Below are 9287 nucleotides of genomic sequence, written 5' to 3' on the forward strand. Positions count from 1 at the left end.
TAAAATAAAATAAAATAAAATAAAATAAAATATCTGGCATGATGGCAGGCACTGTAGTCCCAGTTACTCAGGAGACTGAAGTGGGATGATTGCTTGAACCCAGGAATTCAAGGCTGAAGTGAGCTATGATTGCACCACTGTATACCAGCAGGGGCAACATATGTTTTTTGTCTCTAACAAAAAAACACAAAAGCTGCACTCAAAATTAATTCATTGTTTGTAAACCTGCATTTATCTTAAAAATAAAAAAAATGTTGAAGTGAAATAAATATAAACAACTTGGGATTAAAATTAGGATACAAGGATATAGGTACATGATTATGAGACACACTTAGCCCATTAGCCCATCCCCTTATATCTCCAGTAAACTAAAAATTCTTTTAAGAAAAAAAATAACAATATTTTTTCTAAATTTATATATCAGCAGTTCTACATATTATCATTAAAAACATAAGCTTAGCTCAAAGGAAATTTTACAGGTGTCCCTTTGCATAAAACAGAAAAATCAAACAGCTCTAGGACAAACTACTTTCAGAAACCTGTCTTCTCAGACTCTTTTCCCACCTGTCCTCATACATTAGCAAAGTAGCACCCAACAAAAGCACAGGAAATCCCAGAGCGCTGAGGATTTTGCTTATGAACATAGAGTCCTATGAAAAATAAGGTTACATATTTATCAGACATGGAATGGTAATGATAAATATTGATGAATTAAAGGCTAGGGAATAAGAATAACATGTTCGTATCATATTTCAAATTAAACTAGAGTAGCAAGATATTTCTTAGGTAAAGCATTTCCAATCATATATGTACACATATATTTTAAGGTTAAAAGTATACATATTGATTCATCCTTTTCGTCATTTATATGTTTAAAATAATATACTGATTTTCTTTTATCTAACAGAAGGGCTTAAAAATTAGTAGGCTAATTTATTTAAAGTCACCCAAGCTTATAAAGCATATGCATAATCCACTTCTAAGGAATGAAACATAACAGGAGAAAATAAAGTCACAATGAATACAATAGATATATTCGATGATGATGCAAAAGTATTTCAGAAGCCTGAACCACTGTCACTTAGGTGTACAGATTTGTCGCTTAAGAAATTAAAGGTCAGAAGTTCTCATACTTCTGACAGTCTTATGGTCATACCATTGAACTTAAATAAGACCTACGCTCTAGCTTTGTAAATAAATAAAAAAATGGTAAAACCAAAATGACTGTTTGAAAGCTTAATCAGTTATTAAAATAGTTGATCATCAATTGTTTGGTTTATGGTTCAGGGATCAACCATACTTGGTAATCCAAATGATAGAAATGACCACAAAGTTCCATTTATTTTAACAAGCAATTACTAGTCAACAATTAGGCCTTTGTGACCTTGTAAAGGTTACACAATCTTTTCTATCACAGATAGGACTACAGATACTGTTTCCAGAAGAGTAAGTGAAAATTAATGTCCAATGAATACCTAATTTTAATATATGCCATTAAAATGTACAATTGGGTATGTTAAGGTGATTTTTTTGCCTGCACCAAAATGTTTTTCTAGTTAAAATAAAATGTTGCTTTTTACAAAACTACTGCATAATGATGTTTTCAAGCTGCTGATCATTTCCAAACTATTTAATTAATGTATTAATTGGGCATAATAATCCAAATAACATATAATAGTTAAACTTCAAAATGGTATACTTATGATTTAAGGTGCTGATTCAATTAATCTGTTTTGATATATCATGTTCTTTAACCAAGAAATATTACAAATTACTTTTCAAAAAAAGCACAGGAGAGACAGACAGCAACTATGTAAAACATGTATATTTAGGTAAAGTAACCATAATTTCTGGTGTGTTTGACACAAGTTTGAACACTGTTAACACTAAGCACCAAATAGAAGGATTCTAGAGTATATTTACCAGGGATCTGTTGACTTTGTGTGTCTTGTAATACAAAGTGGCTTGTTCTCAATGGCTCAGTAAAGGAATCTTAGGCTTCATGGTGTAGATCAACTGCAGAAGCACCTGTGAAGCACTATGAATTACTTTGTAAACCACCACCACATTAGCTTAGATATGGTGATTCACAAAGAAATCCACAGCACTTCACAGTTTGTGTAAAGCCTGGTACCTATGAACCAATAAAAACAGTACCCTTTGGCCACCAAAAGTTGAGGAAGTATTTCCACCTAGTTCACAATCAATTGAAGAATATGCTCAGTTTTGCACCACCCTCTTTTAACTGAAACACACAAGAAACACTGAACATTTATTTTAAGTAAATAAAACTTTAAAATAAATGCATGCTTTCTATATTATACACCAGTAAATTTCATTTAAAAGAATTCCTAATACAATAACTAGCATGACATTATGCAGGATGAAAAGACAGGGTTGTGCTCATCAAAATAAAAGGGCATCGTTATTAATATAGATGTCAGGATTAGGGAGTAGAATAAATAATAAAACTACAGGTAATTCTCATATTTATATCACAGTATATAAGTGTTCCTGGGATAATTTGTTCTAAAGATATCCTCAGTTACTTAGCTTCCCACTTTATACTCATATAATCTCATATCCCATGACACAAGCTTACCCATGTAACAAATCTGCCCTTGTACTCCGAAACTTAAAATAAAAGTTAAAAAGCAATCATTAAATGAGTTTAACCTGAGTATTTTTCCTATGATATTTGTCCATGTAAGTATTTTCTATGTGACTGCTGAAATCCAAGAATGTTTATAAAACTAAATTCTATATTACACATATTAGGTTCAACTCTGAAACAAAACCACACCAATAAAAAATGAAAAAAAATCAATAAAGTTACTCTCTTTTGCAAAATAACCAGAATCACACCTTTTACCTAAGTTTGTCCCAATGACAACATTTATCTAAAGAGAAAAAAGAAAGGTTTCATTTATAATTAATGAAAAGAATCTATAAATCTTCCCAGCCTAGTAAGCATAATATCTATCAAGTAAGTCATGCAATTTCAACATTTTTCAAAGTAACCATCAAATGTCAACATTAATTAAAAGTTTGTTTTCTAGAAACTCATGGACATAGAGTCCTAGGCAGTTCACCACTGTCCGTGTAGGTCACTGCTCAGGAATCCCCTACTCACTTTCCCATCCACACATACAACAACCAAGACAAACTTGCTAAGTATCTGAATAATTAAAAATATTTAAATAAAAAATTTGTAAAAAATAAGTATGTATGAAAAAAAAAATTGTTTTGTGCTTATCATGTGCCAAGCATAGTCTTGGTTAGATGCTGGGGATATAAAAACTCCAGGCTTCAACAAATACAGAGGAGAAAACAAAAATTTGAAAAAAAAAGGGGTAATATGTGCTATGAAAAGTTTCCATATAGGGCTAATGGAGATATGGAGAGGTCACTTAATCCAGTGTTAAGAGTGTTGTTTACAGATGTCTTCTCTAAGGGAATGTCATATATAAGAGAACTGAAAGAGTAGCAGGAATTAGCAATGAGAAGGGTGGGGTAAGTGTTCTAAGCAGAAGAGAACACATATACCATGGCCTATCCAAAGAAAGAACATGATTTTTATTTTATTTTTTGTTATACTATAGCTGAAAAGGAAAATCTATGCTACAGTTAGAGTAGATGAACACAAGTGAGCATCACCAGATCAGAGGCAAAAGGGACAGAAAAATTTGAAGTAAGAGAACTCCAGAGTAATGAGGCAACCTGTCTGAAATATGGGCAGAGTAAAGGAGCAGTTGTACAAAGGTCCTCCAGCTCTTCATGAAGACTGTCACACTCAATCCCAAACTGGCCCAGGCAAAACCTCTTGAAGAATTAGGCCAGTTTCCCCAGTGAAATGCAGGCATACCGGTTGGGTAGAATACATTTAGAGTTGGCATGGGTTTAAAAACAAATCATCTTGGCCGGGGGTGGTGGCTCACGCCTGTAATCTCAGCACTTTGGGAGGCCGAGGTGGGCGGATCATAAGGTCAGGAGATCGAGACCATCCTGGCTAATACAGTGAAACCCCATCTCTACTAAAAAAAAAAAAAAAAAAAAAAAAAAAAATACAAAACATTAGCCAGGCACGGTGGCATGAGCCTGAGGCCCAGCTACTCAGGAGGATGAGGCAGGAGAATGGCTTAAACCTGGGAGGCAGAGGTTGCAGTGAGCCAAGATTGTGCCACTGCACTCCAGCCTGGGTGACAGAGAGAGACTCCATCTCAAAAAACAAAACAAAACAAAGAAAAAAAAACAAATCACCTCAACTTAGATCTTAAGTGGTTCTGTGAATAACCATTCCAATCTAAATGTAAAATTAAGTTGATCCAATAATAATAGGGAATATAATCCAGAGTGAGTTTTACAATATTTCATACCTCTTGTTGCCATTCTTTCACTAAACAAGACAAATATGCTCTCCATATGTAGCACTCTATGTTAGTCGAGTACTTGGCTTTGCTTCGTTTGTGAATTTGAATGCAAGAAAACTTCATGCAAGTCCCTCTTTATACAGCATTCAGCTAATTTAGAAAATTCTCCCACATTTTCTGTCAAATATGCTCTCTATTTTATATAAGAAGATAACTGATATGCACTGAGAATGAAATGTTCTGGTTGAACTAATTTTCTGGTGCACTGAGTATTAGAAAACACCATTTTTTCAAACTCTTGCACCATTTAACTTCAAAATAGGCAGTTATTTTAATGAATTACCATATTGAATGCTTTATTGTCTTCTTTTAAGGTTATCTAGGAAACCTGTGCCATCTTCTGTTTGTGGTCAACATCTTTGTTAATAACTATGCATCAGTTATTCCCTCTCTGCTTGTGATTTGAAAATAAAGGGCCCTAACCCCAAAGGAATTCAGAATACCATGGTGTATACAAAGTGATTCTGAATCTGCAATTAGGAACTATAGCATAAACCATATAATCAAACTATGAAAGGAATATTTTCCAAGTTCTAAGGCTGCAGAGAGGAGGAAAGCCAACACCCAGGGCACCCAGGGCAGAGAAGAAGAGTGGTATGAATTTGACTTAAGTGGTACGCAATATGGCACATTGCATACAATTACAGGATATGAAGTAGATTGATATTCCTGCTTTTGCCAAAAAGATTATGAGTGCTGTTAGTGTGAAAATCACTAATGTGAGCATGAATTCATGTAATTAACTTTATTCTCTTACTCTTCTATCACCAGGGGTTAAATTCCAGCCAATGGAGAATTCTTTTTAACTGGGCTCCAACTAGGCATCAGGTTTATTAGAGGACAGACATCATTGGTGGGGTCTTAAAATGAATAACTTAGTTCTGATTCAAAAGTATAAACAAACATTTATTCTGTACTATAGTTTATTTTCTAGATTCATCCTTATTTCCTAGAATCTTGTATCTTACATTTTTCAACCCACACAAGCAAGAAAGCTGAAATAAAAAAAAAATAAGATAGAGATAATATCAAAATACAGGCCGTAATATCAGCTCTATTTAAAATAACTACTGCTGGTGACAGGAAGTAAAACAGCTGCAGAACTGACAGAGGAATCTGCAGTTAAGGACTATATCACACCACTAATATGACAAATGCTGCTGGTAAACTGAGTGGGAAGCCAAGCTCAGAAGGAAGCCTGCATCCTTTCCTGGTGATGAAAGCTAAAAAGAATGAAAATAATATAGCAAGTAAAATAATACAAAATAAAATAGAACAGGAAATGAAAACACATATACAGTAAATACAATCCTCCTACTGTTTTTTTTTTTTTTTTTTCCTCCTTTTTCTCCTAAAATCTCTCTTTGCCCTGAAATATTGAAAATAACAATGCAAGTCAGGGTATAAAACCAAGTGATTGCTAATTATAACAAATAAGTGCTAGCCATAGCAGAGCTAAATATGTGTCATGCTCTATGTCTTTCAAGTAAAGAAAAAAAAACAAAAAAGAAGACAAACTCCTATCCCTACTATACCAATGTAAACGTTTGTCATAAATTACAGAGAATCACAAAGTTACTGGAATTTTAACTATCTTTTTAAAAAGAAAAACTTTCATTATCAAGCACTCACAAAGCATGTGTATTACTTCATTTCTTTCTGACAACAGACAACACATAACCCCCATCTTCAACGTGTGGAAGTTGAGGCACAAAAAAGGGAGTAACTTGTACAAGTTTAAACAAATGTTTAAATAACAGAGCTAGGTTTGTCTAAAAGCTCATGTTTTGTCTTTGCCCCATAACGTCCCAGTATGCAACATTACCTATAGCATTTGTGAAATATACCGAGAAAAGAAAATTAGGTAAAACTATAAAGTTTGAACTATAAATTTTATATAGAATCAAATATATGCACGAGCCCTACAATGAAACAATTCTTTTAACCAAAAATAATAAAACATTAATTTACAATACTTAAAATAAACATTTTGCAAGAACATCTAGTATACTTAAGACAAAGTTTTCAGGATTTTATGTAAAACATTCATTTATATAAAAATAGATAATATCCCAATTACCAGTCATTCCTGTCTTACTCATTATAGACCATCCCTAGAGGTTTGGAAGAATGTTGTTAACCTAGCATGTGTCATTAAATTTGCTTACACTTAATAAAGTCTCTGGCCTTCAGAAGTATACTATGACTTATTTGCCTTCAGTTGAATGTGCCTTTCTGTGAATAAGTCCTCACTGATGACATTTGATTTTATACTCCAGGAAGTATTTTTCAGTCATTGAAAGGTTTAGTTCACTCTCAAAGATCATTTGACAAAGAAGTAATAAATATCTAGAGATCCAGTTAATAAAGTGGACCTCTACATTTACTGATAAACGACACAGAATAGTGAGGGAGTGAGTGAGTGTGCGTGTGTGTGTGTCTGAATGCGTGTGGTTATGTGTGTGTGTTTTCTATTCTGTTCTCCCTGTTTCAAGACCGATACCTTTCAAAAGTGGTATCGGGTAATTTTCTGTCATCTGAGAGATAACTCATCCTACTTCAAATTTATCCACATAATAGTCCAGTGTTTTGTAGATAAATTTAACTGTCTAGTTATTTGAAGAGAACAAATGAGTGCCCCTTTGGAAAGGGAATGAGAGAACAGAAAACAAATAAGCATTTTAAAAAACATGTAAACTTTCAGTGCTTATTATTTCTCTCATTAATGAAAATCTTATATTTGGAACAGCAGTTCAGCTGAGTAACTGCAAACATAATTTGGTTCCTGTGGATTGAGTTTGTTCCAAACCTCAAAGATTAAATTTGGCAATTGAAAATTAAGCTTAGCACTGTGGTCTTGCAGATGAAGATAGAAAGAAGTAGAACATATTATTTAACCCCCCAACTCACAACATTTGCAATATTTGAGTGACTGTACACACAATTATCTTTTTAATGATATATTTGATGGAATTTATACCTAGCTGATTTGATAATATAACAAATTTCCAGGCCTGCTTTTAGCTCAGGACTATTTGATAAATATGGGATAAAGATAAATGATATACTTCTTAAATACATATTTATCACTCTTAAAGATCAGACATAGTTAGAACACTGAATTCAAATTTAGCTTAAATTTGATAAACATCTAATTATCCATTCATCAAAGATGTTTTGAGCCCCTACTATGAGGGAGAAACTAGGCTAGACATTGAAGAATCCAAGGAAATACTTACTGTTTTGTCCTTCAAGAAGCTCAGAGTCATGGGGTATACTGACAAATCTACAAATATTTTTAGTACAGGGATAACTGTAATGGTGGACAAGTGTAGGATCCTACAGAAGAGGTGGCTGATCAGAATTGACAATCAGAAAGGTTTTTTCAAAAGAGATGAAGCCTGAATTCTATACGGGGTTTAAAAGTATTTGACCAGGTGACCAGAGGATGAACAAGGAGTGAGGGGAGGGGTCATAGAAAGAAGGGTATCCCAGATAAAGAAAACAGTACTTGTGAAATTCAAGACACAAGGTGTCTGAATTAGGAAATTACATGTTCAATTATGTATGACAGAGAAATAGCAAGCAGGAAGAAAAAAGATTAAAATTAGCTAAGAGTCCAGAGGTCTGAACTGTGTGGTAGACAGAGCTTGCGGAAGAAGACACAAGATGCATAAGAAATGGCTAGTTCCTGTCTTCAAGGACCCCACAGATCAATAGGTGATCAATAGGTCCAAAATCAATAGGTGATTTTGGACAACAATGTCTCCTTCAACACTGAAACTCCCACTGTTGCACCTACCACAAATAATAAATATAGCACCTTTTCCCAACTTCCCACCAAGATTCAGAACTCTATGGGCTCATTTTCCACCCTACTCTGCCTTTTGATTCTTCCCTCCCCTTACATAAAAATGTCTTAAAAGGAAAGGATGCATCAGTCAATGTTCAAAGCCAAAGTCAGTATACCTGATAAATAAAAGTATTAACAATAAAGCTAAAAATACTTCAGAATCAGAAAAAATAACCCATAATACACATTTATATTGAGCCCCTACTTCACTCTTTAAACGATTTGTACTTTATTTTCCCAATTGTAGCTATATGGCCAGTTCATTGAAATGGTACATAATTGTTACCCATTTTCTCTAAACCAAATCCGATATTTGTAATGCTCTGCTTAAATACCTCATTTTCTAGGTATTGCTTTCTCATAAAATTGACAAAGCTTATTAGGATCTGACAACAATCGAACTGCACAACATTATTTCTTTCCATTTCACTACATGTGTGCCATCTTCCAGTCCACCTATACTTCCCAATCTAACCTAAACATATAACTTCATGCTTCTGAACATAAAATGCCTCTATATACTTCCTGCATTTCTCCTCCTAAAAATTGTTGTTCAATCTTAGACACAGCTCCAATATAATGTCCACTGTGAAACATTCTCTGATTCCCCATACAGAGGTTACAGCTTCTATCAGGACCCCACAGACCAATGTTCATACTGCTAGTATAGTATTTTCTTTCTTTCTTTCTTTCTTTCTTTCCTTTTTTTCTTTTCTATCTTTCCTTTCTTTCTTTCTTTCTTTCTTTCTTTCTTTCTTTTCTTTCTTTCTTTCTTTCTTTCTTTCTTTCTTTCTTTCTTTCTTTCTTTCTTTCTTTCTTTCTTTCTTCCTTCCTTCCTTCCTTCCTTCCTTCCTTCCTTCCTTCCTTCCTTCCTTTTCTTTTTCTTTCTTTCTTTCCTTCTTTCCTTCTTTCTTTCTTTTCTTTCTTTCTTTCTCTCTCTCTCTCTTTCTTTCTTTTTCCTTCCTTCCTTCCTTCCTTCCTTCCTTCCTTCCTTCCTTCCTTCC

This window comes from Rhinopithecus bieti, unplaced genomic scaffold (genome assembly GCF_001698545.2).
Source record: "Rhinopithecus bieti isolate Rb0 unplaced genomic scaffold, ASM169854v2 scaffold_2572, whole genome shotgun sequence".
Taxonomy (NCBI): Eukaryota; Metazoa; Chordata; class Mammalia; order Primates; family Cercopithecidae; genus Rhinopithecus; species Rhinopithecus bieti.